Here is a 17,102-nt window from a genome sequence, read left to right as displayed (position 1 = left end):
ACATCCTCTGAGGAAAATTCCAGCAAAACTTTGCCATCATTATTCAGTAGCAAGAAATTGTGATGTGATACCTTAGAAAAAATGAATTTTAGAAAACCAAGTTTAACTTGGGTCTAGATGAGTTTAACAGCATAACCAAATTTCCTCAGACTCTTTTTTTCTGTGACCTGGAGACCTCCTCAAGTCTAGGCTTACATAAGCACAGAAATTTGACAGGATTGTTTACAAATTCATAAGATTTCATTGATTACATGATGGAAGAAATGGAGTTGGTTTCAGTTTGCCATTTGCATTCATGAGATGTAGAGCTTTTGTTTGATCTCCATTCAAGCTTTTTAGAAGCTTGGAAGCTACAGACTGAAACAATTCAAATTTATGCAGAGTTTGACAGTGAGTTAATTACCAGAACTATGCAAAATTAAATTTTGAGAAAACAACTCTGGCATTTTGAATAGTTCTATGTTATGAAAGTATTTATACCCCAACATATGCAAGCTATCTGTCAACTAGTGGGCTCATTTTGAACATGTGTCCACTTATGAAAAAATATTATATTTCAAAGAGTCTTATGAAGCAAAGAGAAAGAGTACAAGTGCTTTGCCCTTTACCCTTGAAATGTATGCAGAACCCCAAACCAGTATTGAACTCATAATAACTAAAGTCTCAGGAACCACATTTGTTAAAATAGATACAGTCATTAATCTACACAGCAAGGGTGGTCTCCTCTCAAATCTTCACATCCCATATACTGTCATAGACAACCTCAAATCATACCAAAGCTTAACACAAAAATAAACAAACATTATTCCCTGAAAACTGATTTCAAACATGTCCAAGTGACCTTGTCCCAAAGATGCATTTCCTTATACTAGATGAAATTCTGAATTTGAGATTCATTTTGTACCAATATTTCAAATACTACTAAATATAATATATATGTTTTCTTTTTCCTCTCAAGGCATGGTGGCTCATGCTTATAATCTCTGCACTTGGAAGGCTGAGGTAGGAATGCCCCTATGAATTTTTTATTTGATGCCAATCTGGGCTACATAATTCATTCCAGATCAATCTGGCAAAGAGTGAGACACTGCCTCAAGAATTACAGAAACTCATAGGTTGTAGAGAAAAGCTTCCATTGCTGTCTGGATAAAAGTGGGAATATATACATCAAAAAGGCTTTCAAACAACAATGCATACCCCTTTTAGCAAACCTGCTCTTGCTGTTTGTTGGAGAATATGTTTTATTTCATAGATGGCAGAGAATATTAAGGAGATACAAGATTCATCAACACAACAAGAAAAGATAGTCAACTGCCTACCACAAGACATGGCACTTCTACCATACCTCTTGGGGCATATCTGATGGGGCTCGGGAGACATTGTAACAGAAACTATGGCAGGGGTACTGTTCTCACCACTGCCTGACAACCAGCTAGAGGGAGATGGTGATCAAAACCCATTAAAAATTGAGTAAAGGAAAGGTGGAGGGAGGGCTAATCAAGATCTAAGAGGATGCAAATAAATCATATGGAATCCTCTGGTTTTGGACAATGGAACACTCAGGAGCCATAGATCATTGTTAGAAAATTTTCAGTGCCAGGAATGGACTACCTCCAGTGAGCTGTTGGCCAGGGAGGTCCCTGATGCCACAAAAATATTATAGGCCATTGCCGAGGCCCTTGGTTTCCCACCAGAAATAGATGATAAGACCCTATTACTGAAGACTTCACATACTTGGGCTGCAAGGCCACTGAGAAATCCTGCTGGAACTGAACTGATAACCTCCCCCATGTAGACCAGCTGACAGAAAGGTGGAAGAAGCCATTCTACCTGCAATTCAGTGGGAGAAAGAGATACCACCAGTGAAGATACTCAACAGTGAACACTGCAAGCCTTATAATTGGCCAGCTAGCCCAAATGAACCAACAGGTGCAATAGTGGCATGTCTGTCATGGTGAAAACCAACTGCCCTCCAGTTGTACTGGAGGCCTGCTCCATGGGGGAGGGGGGAATATATCCCTGATACTGAAAACTTAAAACAGGGGTCATCATGAGCCCTAGGAGTGTAACACCTGCTGATGTCTGGATAAATGTATATACTATGCTTATAAAACTGCCCAGTAAGCACTTTTCTTAATATTTATACCCTTATATTAATGGTACTCTCACTTTGGGTAGAGAATCTTCTCTTTTCAGATGGCAGTGACCTTGGGATGACTCAGAAGGTATCATAGTGCTGGAAAGAAGTGACTTGAGTACTGAGTAACATCTCGATCACACTTTCCAAGGCTCAGTGTCTAATGCAGAAGAAGTGACAGAAAGAATGTAAGAGCCAAAGGAAGGGTAGGACTCCTTACAACGTGCTCCCTCCAGACATAAAATAGTTTGGATATCCATGACCTCATAGTGCCTGACACTACCTACACAAGACCATCATAAGAGGAGGAAAAGATCATGACATCAAAATAAAAGACAGACTGATTGAGATGGGGAGGGGATATGATGGAGAATGGAATTTCAGAGGGGAAGGTGAGGGTGGGGGGAGGGCATTACCATGCGATATTTTTTAAAATCATGGAAAATGTTAATAAAAATTGAAAAAAAAACCATTAAAGTAGAAATATAGAGGCTACAGAAAATGCAACACTAAATCAAATGGCTAACAGGCCCACCATAGTTCAGGAAATATTCTGGAAGAGGGTGGAAAGATGGTAAAAGCCACAGGCAGCAATACCCTGGGGCACAGTCTTCCCCAGAGAATGACTGAGGTCTTCATGACAGTGAATCCAATAACACCATGGAGAAAGACCCTCAGGGAAAATGAGTGTGGTTGAAAGGATTTAAGATTATTACCTTGTATGAAAATAAAATTTTTTTTTCTTTTTCTATATGTAAGTTTAGCAAATGTTTTACTGAAATCATCTATGAAAAGGGGAAAAATGAAGGCATGAGTTTCTAGGTTTCCAAAAGAAAAGACAATGTCTCTATAAAGTAGGTAATAAGTATAAAGTTTGGGCTGGAGAGATGGCATAGCAGTTAAATCACCTGCCTACAAAGCACAAGGACCAGGTTTAATTCACCAGTAACCACATAAGGCCAGATGTATAAGGTAGCACATGCATCTGGTGTTGATTTGCAGTGGGTAAAGGCCCTGGTATGCCCATTCTCTCTCTATGTACCCTTTCTATCTCTCAAATAAATAAATAAATAAAATATTAAAATGGAGAAATATGGTATTAAGGGTAAATTTCTGGCTGACAGGGCTTGAGCCTTATGATTAATAAGAAAATATTTATGGCACAGAAGAATTGATGTTGTTTAGTGTCTTTCACTATTTTCAATGACTCATATTTTTTCCCCATATGAAAGTTTAATTACTTATTTTGACATTCTCAGTATGGCACAAAGAATGAGCCAGGAGGCACTTGGAAGAAACACCCACATTTGCTGTGCAAATTACTAAGTTTATTGAAAAGATGTTAAGGAAGCTTAAAGAAATAAAAGGCTGACGATATACCTGGGTTTAAGTAAATCCTAAATTTAGGAGACATACACTTTACCTTTTTGACTCTCTAGTCACATTCTCACTCTGATTTTGTATTTGGCTAAGGTTTTAGTAGAAAGGCTCTTTAGTTCAGGCTTTCATTGTCCTTGGCACCAAGTTGATAACTTGATCTTGATGACTGTCCAGTTTAATATACATAATAAACTAATTCATCACCTCAGCTCCTAATTCCTGTGAGAGAAAGAATAAAATTTCTACCTCTTATCCTGGAACTAGCCTACAGAGGAGTTTTGTAGGTAGATATAGGCAAACCAAAGTTAAAAGTTTTCAGCAGATATTCAGGGAAAGATACCTTATATTAGAGCAAGGTGTGATTATAGAAACACTAAGACTTTCTAGCAAGTTAATAATTGCAGAGCTAAGCACATTTTTAAAGGGTGGGGGATTTTTTAAAGATGATTGAAAGCTCCATCCTATTTTCCTCAATCCTTAGACAAGTAACTTGAAGCTCTAAATTCGCTAGATGAAATGTACATGGCCCTATTAGTGACTGAAGTGTGAATGATCACAAAGATAAATCCAAAAACATGCAAGCCAAACAGAGGTTTTATGTCCAGCATACACAAAATCTGGTTTTTGTTTGGCTTTGTTTTGTTTTGAGGTAGGGTCTCACTCTAGCCCAGGTTGACCTGGAACTTACTATGTAGTCTCAGGGCAGCCTCGAACTCACAGCAATCCTCCTACCTCTGTCTCCTGAGTGCTGAATAAAAGGTGTGCACCACCATTCATGGCTTAAAATGTATTTTTGACATATATAAAGGAAATAGTTAAATGGCTTTGTCATTAAGTGAATTAAAAAGTAGAAAACCAGTAAATTTGAATATACTTTTAAAAATAGCACATTTTGTAGAAGATGGAGAAATATGTAAAAGAATCTACACTCTCAACTCCTTCTTTCATATATAGGAGAATTTTCCCCACATACTTTCCAACTTTAAGAAAAAGAAAAGTCTTCCTTTTGTGATTTTTTTCTGATTCCTGGACTGAAAGCTCATGCTATAATAGCACAGTCTTAAGCTAACTGGCACATTAATAAGGACTTTTGCCAATTTTATGAGCTTTGACATGTCTTTCCTTGCATGACCAAAATGTTTTAAGATTCAAATCATTAAGCATGCAAATAAATTCAAGTGCTTTTAATTTTTGAACTACTACTACATTTAAAAGAAAGTCTAACTAAGAGATACACAAATTTTGCTCATCTCTGTACCTATTGCTAGCACATGGTATCTGTTTCAATATGCTAAACTAGTAAGAATTAAGATTTATTTGCTCAAATATCTTTATGCTTTTTTTGTAATTATGTGATTCAAATTAAAATATCATAGATTGATGATATACAAGGGGGGGTGAAATATGGGTTTGTGGTGGAAGTGAATGTAAAATGTTCCTTATAGATTTGTATTTGAATACATAATCTATAGTTGATGATGCTGTTTGGGAAGGTTGTGTAAACTTTTTTGGGGGGGGTGAGTTTCATGACAGGGTCTCACTCTATCCCAGTCTGACCTGGAATTTACTCTGTATTCTCAGGGTGGCCTCAAACTCACAGCAATCCTCCTACCTCTGCCTCCAGAGTGTGAGGATTAAAGGCATGCACCACCATGCCCAGCTTTTGTGGAAACATTTTGAAGTGGAAACTTGAAAGAGGAACTATGTCATTGGGGGCAGGGCTTGAGGTGTTGCCGCCCAGCTCTGCATGTTCTTCTCTCTCCCTTCGGGTGGGATAGTGTGACCCACCTTCCTACTCCTTCTATGATTACCCACGATGACAGACTTCTCAAAACTAAGTTGAAAATAGATTATTCCCTTTCTTCGGCTGCTTCTGGTCAGGTATGTTGTCCAGCACAAAGAAAATAACTGGTAATGTATTTTGAGTTTTTTAGTTTGCTTGTTTGTTTTTGTTTTGGCAACTAAAGATCATTTTGGAAAGTTTAAAGTAATGTTTAAAGTAATTACTAAAATTTTTACTGTATCCAGCTCTTGTGCCCCTCCCCCATTCATGCCACTACCAATGCCTGTGACTCTGCAGGCATCATCTAGCTGCATATTTCTGCCATATCCATGCTACCAATATCGCAGCAGCATCTTTCTCCCAATGCCTTTGCAATTTCCCCTTCTCAGGACTACCATTGTTTCTCCTTTGGAGTTGGAGTTTGGGGACAGCTGCAGTCAAACTAAGATCAATTCATCCACCCCATCCATAGAGGAGCCCCAACTATCTTCATGACTGAACTCCAAGCAAAACAATGTAGAACAAAGACAAGGAAACACAAAGAAATTGCAAGTATTGTTTCAAATAGTCACTTAACAAATCAGAAAGACTTGACCAGTATACTATTTACAGATGAATGACTCTTATCCCAAAAAGGTAACACAAAATTCCAAGCCAATGTGTCTCCTCCAAGAATTACCAACCCTCATGACAGCTACTCAGAAGAAACATAACATAACTCAAAAGAATGATTTTTAATATGTGCAAAGAACTCAAAAAGGACACTGATAAATGCCTATATGAAATTTTGAATGAATTCAAAGAGAACACAAATAAATGCCTAAATGAATTCTGAGTGAACATAAGTGAATAGCTAAATTAAATGAGGAAATAAAACCAGAATATGAAAATGAAATTCAATAAAGATAGAATTACTGAAATAAAATCAAATGGAAAAGAATCTGGAAATTGCAAATGCAAGTCAAACAAAAGCTCCACAGAAAGCCTCACTACTAAAAATAGATCAAATGGAAGGCAGAATATTAGTCCTTGGCTGAGCATGGTGTGACACTTCTTTAATTCCAGCACTTGGGAGGCAGAGGTATGAGAGTCACTGTGAGTTTGATGCTACCCTGAAACTACATAGTGAATTTCAGGTCAGCCTAGGCCAGAGAGAAACCCTACTTAAAACAAACAAACAAAAAAAAAAAAAAAAAAAAAAAAAAACCAGACTATCAGTACTTGAAGACAAGGAGGAAGAATTGGATTACTTAGTCAAAATCAATGAGAAGTGTTGGCTATTTTTTAAAGTATAAGAGATGGAGAAATGACTCAATGGGCAAGAGCACTTACTGTGCCAGCATGAGGACCTGGAGGGCCTGACAGACCTCTGGATTTCGAGCCTCAAAACCCACATAAGTATGTAGGCTTGCCCAAGTCTGCAACCCTAGTCCCATGGGGAGAAAAGACTAAGAAGTACTAGAGCTTGTGAGAAAACAAGCTTGGGGATCAGTAAGAAATGCTGGATGAAATAAGAATGGGCAGAAGCCACCCAATATTCCCCTCCAGACACTACAGGTGAGTATATCCCACTGTGGGTAAGCATGTGATGTGCCACACAGGCACACACATGTGCATACACTACACACACACTCATACACACACACACACACACACACACATATCTCTCTCCCTGTCACACACTCTCATACACACACATGCAGTGAAAAAAGCATGAATAGAATATAAAAAATAATTGAGACACAAACACCATGAATAGATCTAATTTACAAAAACTGGCAATTAAAGAAGGAGAAAAACTTCAGGTCATTGGCATAGAAAATAATTTCAGTTCAATTACAGAAAATTTTTTTTTCCTAAATCTTGGGAAAGAGATGCCTATCCAGCTACAAAAGGATACAGAAAACCAAATACACAGGACCCAAAAGAAAACAGCTCCCATCATTATAGTCAAAACACTAAGCACACAAACAAAGGGTACTTAAAGCTGTAAGAAGCAGTAAGTCACATATAAAGGTAGCTCAATGAAAATAACAGCCAAGTTTTCAACAGAAACTCGAAGTGCCACAAGGTTTAGAGTGATGATGTAAAGGACTGAATGATCACAGCTGCCAACATAAATTACTATACCTGCATAATTTGTCAAAAAATTAGGTAAAAGTTGAAAAATTCTATAATAATCTCAAGATATGAAAATGGTTCCTATTAATATGAGGATATGTTTTCTGAATTCTCAAATTTCTTAATAAACTAAGTCTGAAAATTTATTTTTCTTAACATAAGAAATGATAAATTTTTACCTAAGTCAATACTTAAAGCTAACATTTATTTAGCAATTGGTATGAACTCGATAGCCTTCAATTATAGAAAATAATCTCATTTTGTGTTCTTGCAATACCTAGACCCTCCCCTCTTACTCATTCATAGCTACCTTCATATGATTTTTATGATTCTAACTCAATTTTTATGTCTTAAATGTCACTTTTTCAGAGAAATATTTAACTTTCTCTGATGGTAATCTCTAGCCATCAACATGATAGAATTTAGAATCACCATGGAAATAAATCACTGGTCATATCTGTGGAGGGGTGGTTTTCTAGATAAGGTTAATTGAGGTGGGAAGGCCCAACCTAAATATACATATCACCATCCCATGGCTTGGATTCCTGGATTGAATACAAAGGAGAAAAATAACTGAATACCTATGACTCATTGCTCTCTCCATACTTATCACTGATGTGAACATGTGATGTCAGCTTTCTGTGCCTATCATACTTTCTCTACCATGATGTGTTCTACCCTCTAGAGCTGTGAGTCAGTTATTGTTTCCTTCCCTAAGCTGCTTCTGATTGTGTATTTTTCTCAAGCAATGAGAAAATAGCTAATTCCTAAAATTGTTACTGAGAAATGAAACTGTTGCTTTGATAATCCTGACCATGTGTAGTCTTTTAGACCTGGTTTTAACCAAATGAATGGGCCATTATGATTTAAATTTGGAGAACCTGAAAAACAACAGTATGGTATACTGTGGAGGCTGAGCTCATAATATTTCAAGGAGAGTAAGCATTCCACAGGGAACTGGGCTAAAGGCACTTCATCCAGATAAGAAACTGGTTACAATCTTCCTGTGTCCTGAGAAGCTGAGAAAATTTGAACATAAAAGGGATAGACTAATGTATTTAACAGAGGAAATTGCAAGGCAAAATGATAGGGAATCTGTGGAATGGCTTCTTTTAGCTACCTGTTTTCAGACCTACAACAAAAGAACAAAATTCAGAAAAGAAAGATAAAGTTTGACACAGAAAGAAATGTGAACAGTTTTAAGTTATAAGCACAAAAATTACAGCTTATTTAGCTGTAATTGTTATAAAAGATTACAACCATTAAAATAAGTCTATTGCTCTGCACTGTGACAATTATAAAGGTACCATGAAGGTAAAACCCTACCAATTAAAAGCTCAAGATAGGAAGAATGTGAAAAGGAAAAGGTCTAGGAGAATGCTAAAGGAGCTCCCTACTCTTCAGCATATAGAGGAGACTGCTAAGTTGTGTTCAAAGAGAGCTAAGGTTCATTTCAATGAGACAACAGCACTTGACAGCATCATCAATGTGATAATGGTTTTAAAAGCATGGAAGAGGCAAAACTGAAAGGGTCATGAAGTATTATGTCATAGTTCCTGAGAGCTGCTGAGACCAATAAATGTGTGATAGGGTCGGAGTCCCTGTAAGGAAGACTAAGAGGACACTGTATAAAGTTAGGACAGTGAACTGTAAGTTAAATTGAAGACGCTATAACTTTTGAGATGCCAGAAGCATAAAATATCTGCTAATGAAATCTATAAGTTCAGAGTGGAGCAGCTCCAAGAGTCCAAGAGAAGCATTTCCCAGGACTTCTGGCTCCCAGATAACACCATCACAAATCTCAGTTGCCAGACAGGGAGCTGCAAGGCTTGGAGTTTGCCCTCCTGGGCTTCAGTCTTGCTTTGGACAAATATTTCCTTGTAATTCCCCATTCATCTCTTTTGGGATAGAAATGTTCATTCTGTGTCATTATATGTTGGAAGTATGTAACTTATGTATTGATTTTACAGGGCTCATAGTTCAAAGATTGCCATGCATCTCTGATGACAGTTTAGACATCTGGATGCTGCTGGACCTGATAAAAACTATGAGTACTTCAGCATTTGGAACAAATATCTTTTGCATTATGATGCAATAAGTTGGCCATGAGCATTTGAGGACAAGTGGTGGAAGATTATGGCTTATTTTTTTTTGAGTGTCAAATTTATAGGGGTTTATTTTTAGCTTGTAGTATTGACAGGAAGTTCATAACGGCAGGGGAAACTGTGAGGAAAGAGAACAGAGTGATAAATGCTTATGCTCAGCTAGCCTTCCCCTTTAAAAAAAAAAACACAACATTTTATTTTTACTTATTTATTTATTTGACAGAGGAAGAGAGAGAGAGAGAGAGAGAGAGAGAGAGAAAAGGCACACCAGGGCCTCCAGCCACTGCAAATGAACTCCAGATGCATGTGTCCCCTTGTGCACCTGGCTAACATGGTCCTAGGGAATCGAACCATGGTCCTTTGGCTTTGCAGGCAAATGTCTTAACTACTAAGACATCCCTCTAGCCCCCCTTCTCCTTTTCATACAGTCCAGGAACACAGCCCATGTGATGGAAAGTCTACAGGCCCATAGCTTCCATGTGTCCTACCATCTCAACTCAGAATCCCTCATAGGCATGACCGGAAATTTGTTTCCATAGAGATTCTGAATCCTGAAAAGTTTGCAACCATTGCTCAGCTCTTTGACTCAAATCTCTTAGCACCAGCCCAGTGCTTATTCTGCCCCTACCATACTATGTCCCTGAGTACTGGCTAGAAGCATAAAGCCAAGGAAATAAGAAAAAAAAAAGTGGTAAATTTTTAATGGATTAAAGAATGAGACATAATTTTGTATATGAGCGTACTGCTTAGAAAGGAAAGCCCACATGTAAAACTAAGATCATGAATAAACTCAGAATGGCCAAAAATTAACATAGGAAATTTCAGCTCCTCAAAGATATACCCTAAAAGTGATAGGGGAAGAAACGGATATAAAAATTCTCCTACCTCAAAAATTTCTGAAGAAGTATTATAAGAAAAAGTAATTGCTTTTTTAAAAGAAAAAATTAAGAATCAAGGGATAATGAGAAAGATGAGATGCCCCTAATTCTGAACTCAAATCAATATGTTCTTCTCAACCTTCCTAAAATAGTTTGCAAAGCAACATAATAGCAATATGGAAAGGACAGAACAGGTTAATATTTCAAGAAGAAAAATATATACAGGATTTATGTATGCAAATTGCTACTAAAATCTTTATCTTCAATCTGTCTATAAAAATACCTCAAGAAACATATAAATGAGACTTTTACATGATTAAAGATTTGTTTAAAGATTTCTGTTGTATTTAATCTATTTGTACATGATGGCTTTGAGGTATCTTTTTCTAGCTTTTGTTAGGAATTTGAAACACAGAGAAAGATTTGTAAGAGTAAGGATCAGAAAGAGAATGACAATGCTGTGTTGTTGTAGAATGTTAATGCTTAGGAGAGTCCATTATTCTTCTGTCACTCAAAATAAGCTGAGGCACCAAGTGCTTTCACATGTGGATTATCTTTCCATCATCACAGATAAAAGAATTTTGGTGCTGTTACTTTTGCTGAACCTTCCACATGGAGTATTTTCTATCTCTTTCTGTGGCTAAGCAATGCACACATCAGAAAGAGCAGAGTGCTGACATAGAAAAGTAACACTTTTCTCAATAAAAATGAATTGATGAATAAGTCATCATTAAGAAGCTAATATTGAATAATACATCTTTTGTATTTATTTTGACAAAGAAATAATATTTTCTATAGTTGAGGAGATACTGTGAATTTATTCAGTCTATTAAATGTTTTTAATATGTGTGAATGTATATGTATGTGACATGCATGCATGTTTGTGCACATTTGTATTGAAAAAAGGCCAATGTTGTGTGTCTTCCTTAGACACTTTTCACAATATTTTTGAAAAGTCTTTCACTAAACCTAGAGCTCACCATTTTGGCTAGAATAGGTAGACAATAAAACTCTGGGTGTCTTCTGTCTCCTCTCCAGTGCTGGAATACAGACAGGTGCCACTATGCCAAGTGCTTTACATGAGTACTGGGGATACAAACTCAAGTCATCATGCTTTACACATCTCCCTAGACCCTGTGAAATCTGAAATTGAAAAGACTTCCAGCATGCATGCTATCTGTGCGTGACTTTCCCTGCATATTCAGATGAATAATCACTACATTCTGGGGTTGTCTTAATGGCTATTCTTCATTTAAAGAAAGGAAGAATTTCCTGGAGAAAAAGGTTATTAGATGGGCTCCCCTGATATTTTTTGCCATTGCATTAACTCAGGAAAAGCTTGATTAAAAGTGTCAGATGACAATAGCAATAACTAACAGTAAAAATTCTAAGGTAGGGCTGGAGAGATGGCTTAGCGGTTAAGCGCTTGCCTGTGAAGCCTAAGGACCCCGGTTTGAGGCTCGGTTCCCCAGGTCCCATGTTAGCCAGATGCACAAGGGGGCGCACGCGTCTGGAGTTCGTTTGCAGTGGCTGGTAGCCCTGGCGCGCCCTGTCTCTCTCTCTCTCTCTCTCTCTCTCTCTCTCTCTCTCTCTCTCTCTCTCTGCCTCGTTCTCTGTCTGTTGCTCTCAAATAAATAAATAAAAATAAACCAAAAAAAAAAATTCTAAGGTATTCTTAAAGATGAATACAATCATTGCCATCTGTTATGTTGGATACCAGAAATTCTACAGTTTAGTGAACAATATTACAAGGTCTATAATAGTGAGTTTTATGTACCAATTATTGAGTTATGGGATGCTCAAATAATTAGCAAATGTTATTTCCTAATCTTTATTTTAGGCTGCTTTTGAGTGATATTAACATCCAAATTAGAAGTCTGACTAAAGAAATTACATCCTTACCAATATGGTGGGGTACCATCCAATCCACCAAGAGCTAAAAAATAAAGAGCAAAACTAAAGGGTGAATTTGATCTTTGCTTATATTAGACCATCTTCTGATGTAAGCTTGCCTAAGTCTCAAAAACCAGATGAAGTCTTCTAATCTATAATTGCAGAATCACCACAGAAGATGTGTGAAGAGGGGTATTAAGTGTGTGGGAAAATGGCAGAAGGAATATAAATGTGAACCAGGTCAAATTTATCCATATGTGTTTATAAAGGAGCAATTCCATACATAGTATTTCAACACAGGAAGTTCAGCATGTTTGTTTATGGATAGCTAAAGCACGGGTCACAAATGGCCCACCATGAGTCAATTATCAGGGCTAAAATAGCTGTTTATTTAGTATGGAAAACTTACAAAGACCTAGACTTGAACATTAGACTAGAAACTTACTTACCCACATAAAAAGAAGTCAGAATATTCACCAAAACATTGAGAAGTAAACTTGGGAGGGAACTCAGCATCTTTAAAGAACTCTGCAATTGCTCTTCTGTGCTGGTTAGACCTTCCACTGGAAACTTCAGACTCTCAGTTGAAAAATAAAAATTCATTTTGAGGGCTGGAGAGATGGCTTAGCGGTTAAGCGCTTGCCTGTGAAGCCTAAGGACCCCGGTTCGAGGATCAGTTCCCCAGGTCCCACGTTAGCCAGATGCACAAGGGGGCGCACGCGTCTGGAGTTCGTTTGCAGAGGCTGGAAGCCCTGGCGCGCACATTCTCTCTCTCTCCCTCTATCTGTCTTTCTCTGTGTCTGTCGCTCTCAAATAAATAAATAAATAAATAAAAATACTTTAAAAAAATTTCATTTTGATCCTAAAGTGGCATCCAACCACGGAAGACAAGATGACAATGGCTACTGTAATGAACCACAGAGCTAAAGCATCAGTCTCGATGCTCTGACTTGTGCAGACCTATGCCATTAGCTGGATAATTACTGTCTCTGGAAGTAAAGTAGAGGATGCCTATTAAATTCTTACTTTATAAGTAAAAGAGTAAAGAGAACAATAACACTTCAATTGGTATTCATATTTGAGCCACTTCCAACACCTACAACCTCTTAAGTGATGGGAGATGGGGTCCATCAGAAAGGAGCTCAGAAAAATGCCAAAAATGTATGCTATTGATTTTTCTACTAGCCTTTGCAAAAAAAGAAAAAAAAAAAAAAAAAGAAGACCTTCTACTTTTTTATAAAATTTTTTTACTTTCATTTATTTGAAAGAGAGGGAGAGAGAATGGGGATGCCATGGCCTCTAGCTACTGCAAATAAACTCTAGACACATGTTCTACCTTGTACCTCTGCCTTACATGGGTTCTGGGGAATTGATCCTGGGACCTTTGCCTTTGCAGGCAAGTGCATTAACTACTAAGTAATACCTCTAGCCTGAACCTGCAACTTTTTTACCAAAGTAATCATGCCCTTGGAAAAATAAAAATCTAATGGTCACAACTCTTAATTGACACTGACTCCAGGGGACCCAACACAACATCATGGCTATCCAGTCCAGCAATGGCTGGTGAATGTAAAGTGGCCAGTGGTGGCTTAGCTCAGCTATATCTCACAGTGTTTCCAGTGTGCCATTGAGAAATTATTTCACCTGTTCTTGGGTATAGTGTTGGAATATATTTATTTGTACTTCATAGAATCTCTGTCTTGGCTCCTTGTGGATTCTTTTTTTTTCCTTCTTTCTTTTCTCAATTTTTATTAACATTTTCCATGATTATAAAAAGTATCCCATGGTAATACCCTCCTCCTCCCTCCCCCCAATTTCCCCTTTGAAATTCCATTTTCCATCATATACCCCCCCCAATCTCAATCAGTCTCTCTTTTATTTTGATGTCATCATCTTTTCCTCCTATTATGATGGTCTTGTATAGGTAGTGTCAGGCACCATGAGGTCATGGATATCCAGGCCATTTTATGTCTGGAGAAAGCACATTGTAAGGAGTCCTACCCTTCCTTTGGCTCTTACATTCTTTCTGCCACCTCTTCCACATTAGACCCTGAGCTGTGGAAGGTGTGATCTAGATATTACTCAGTACTCAAGTCACTTCTTTCCAGCACTATGTTACCTTCTGAGTCATCCCAAAGTCAATGCCATCTGAAAAGAGAAGATTCTCTACCAAAAGTGAGAGTAGTGTTAATATACGGGTATAAATATTAAGAGAAGTGCTTACTGGGCAGTTTGATAAGCATAGTATATACATTTTTCCAGACAGCAGCAGATGTTCCACCCCTAGGGCTCATGACTACCCCTGTTTTAAGTTTTCAGTATCAAGGATGTGTTTCCCCCCATGGAGCAGGCCTCCAGTCCAATTGGAGGGCAGTTGGTTTCCACCATAACAGACGTGCCACTATTGCACCCGTTGGCTCATTTGGCCTGGCTGGCCAATTATAAGGCTTTCAGTGTCTGCTGTTGAGTATCTTCACTGGTGGTACCTCTTTCTCCCATTGAACTCCATGTAGAATGGCTTCTTCCAGCTTTCTGTCAACTGGTCTACATGGAGGAAGTTATCAGCTCAGTTCCAGCAGGATTTCTCAGTGACCTTGCAGCCCAATTATGTGGAGTATTCAGCAATAGGGTCTTAACCATCTCTTCCTGGTGGAAAACCAAGGGCCTCGGCAATGGCCTATAATGTTTTGGGGGCATCAGGGACCTCCTTGGCCAACAACTCACTGGAGGTATCCCATCCCTGGCACTAAAATTTTTCTAACAACGATCTATATCTCCTGAGTGTTCCATTGTCCGAAACCGGAGGATTCCATATGATTTATTTGCATCCTCTTAGATTTTGATTAGCCCTCCCTCCACCTTTCCTTTACTCAATCTCCTCCCTTGACCCCAGTTTGGACCTTTTCACCCCCGTTAATCTATTCTTCTACTTACATATATACAATACCAACCTATTAAGTACCCTCCTCCCTTCCTTTCTCTTCCATTTATATCTCCTTTTTAACTTACTGGCCTCTGCTACTGAGTTTTTTCCTTCTCACACAGAAGCCCAATCATCTGTAGCTAGGATCCACATATGAGGGAGAACATGTGCTGCTTGGCTTTCTGGGCCTGGGTTACCTCACTTAGTATAATCCTTTCCAGATCCATCCATTTTCCTACAAATTTCATAACTTCATTTTTCTTTACCGCTGAGTAGAACTCCATTGTATAAATGTGCCATATCTTCATTATCCACTCATCAGTTGAGGGACATCGAGGCTGGTTCCATTTCCCAGCTACTATGAATTGAGCGGCAATAAACATGGTTGAGCATGTATTTCTACGGAAATGGGATGAGTCCTTAGGATATATGCCTAGGAGTGCTATAGCTGGGTCATATGGTAAATCAATTTTTGCTGTCTTAGGAACCTCCACACTGATTTCCACAATGGCTGGACCAGATTGCATTCCCACCAGCAGTGTAGAAGGGTTTCTCTTTTTCCACATCCCTGCCAACATTTATGATAATTTGTTTTCATGATGGTAGCCAATCTGACAGGGTTGAGATGGAATCTCAATGTAGTTTTAATCTGCATTTCCCTGATGACTAGTGACGTAGAACATTTTTTAGATGTTTATATGCCATCTGTATTTCTTCTTTTGAGAACTCTCTAAAGCTCAATAGCCCATTTTTTTTCTGCAGCATTTGGATGAAATGTTCCTGTATATATCTGTTAGATCCATTCCTTCTATCACCGCATTTAGTCCAGATGCCTCTCTGTTTATTTTTTCCTGGGATGACCTCTACTCCTGCTTGGGTCCCACTGTTGTCAAGTTGGTGTGGCCGGGTCCCTGGACTGCTGCTCTGTTCACTGGAGCTGGGCACTGGTGGTTGGGGAGGGGTCACTGCTGAGGCTGCTCTAGTTCTCATCGCTGCTCCACGTGTTCTTCTACCTTGTAATCTGCTCCTCTGTTGTTCACTGCTACTCTCCTTTCACATTTTTTGAGTATGCAGAGAGCTCCAGTGTGAGTGGAAGCTCCCCTCACCTGGCTTTTCCTGCTGCTCAAGCTGAGCCTGGCAGCTTGCTGGTGCGCAGCTGCTGCTGTCGTGATCGGTGGACCTGTTGGAGCTGCTTCTGCCAGCCTGCGTGGGCTCTGGATGCTCTGAATCTCTCCTACTTCTCTGCTGCCATTTCAGTTTCCCATATACCTCACTTTTTAGTAAGAGTGTGCATTTTGCTGAGGTTTTTTTTTGGCTTTTTCCCCCCTAGGCTGCTTTGGTGTGGAACCTATGCCGCCATCTTAACCAGAAGTCTACTCTGAGAGTCTTAAGAGCCACACCTTCTTGTGGATTCTTATGGTGGGACAGGCCAAGAAGAAGCCATTAAAACTGCTTCTACATAGGAAATTGTAAACTCCTGGATGGATCATGCAGATGAATACCACCATCAGGTATGAACAGGTGTATACTCCCATCATATCCACATTCACCTCTCCTATTTAGATGGTGAAGAAAACATATGGATCTTGGAGAACTATAGTGGATTAATAATTGCAGCTGCTGTACCAGGTGTAGTTTCATTGAGAAAATTAGAACATCCACTAGTACTTGTTATGTAGTTAATGATCCAAAAGTTCCTTTTCCCATCCCTCTCTATAAAACTTACCAGAAGCTTGCTTTTAGTGGACAAATCCGGCAACAGATCTATACTACTCTACTTCATGGAATTTCAAATCTATACTTCGGTGCTTGATTTTGTTTCCAGGGGCCTTGATTTCTTTACACAGAGCATTACATTGTGTTAATACACTGATAATATTAG

The sequence above is a fragment of the Jaculus jaculus genome, chromosome 6 (genome assembly GCF_020740685.1).
Source record: "Jaculus jaculus isolate mJacJac1 chromosome 6, mJacJac1.mat.Y.cur, whole genome shotgun sequence".
Taxonomy (NCBI): Eukaryota; Metazoa; Chordata; class Mammalia; order Rodentia; family Dipodidae; genus Jaculus; species Jaculus jaculus.
Note: the sequence above shows the minus strand (reverse complement) of the source record.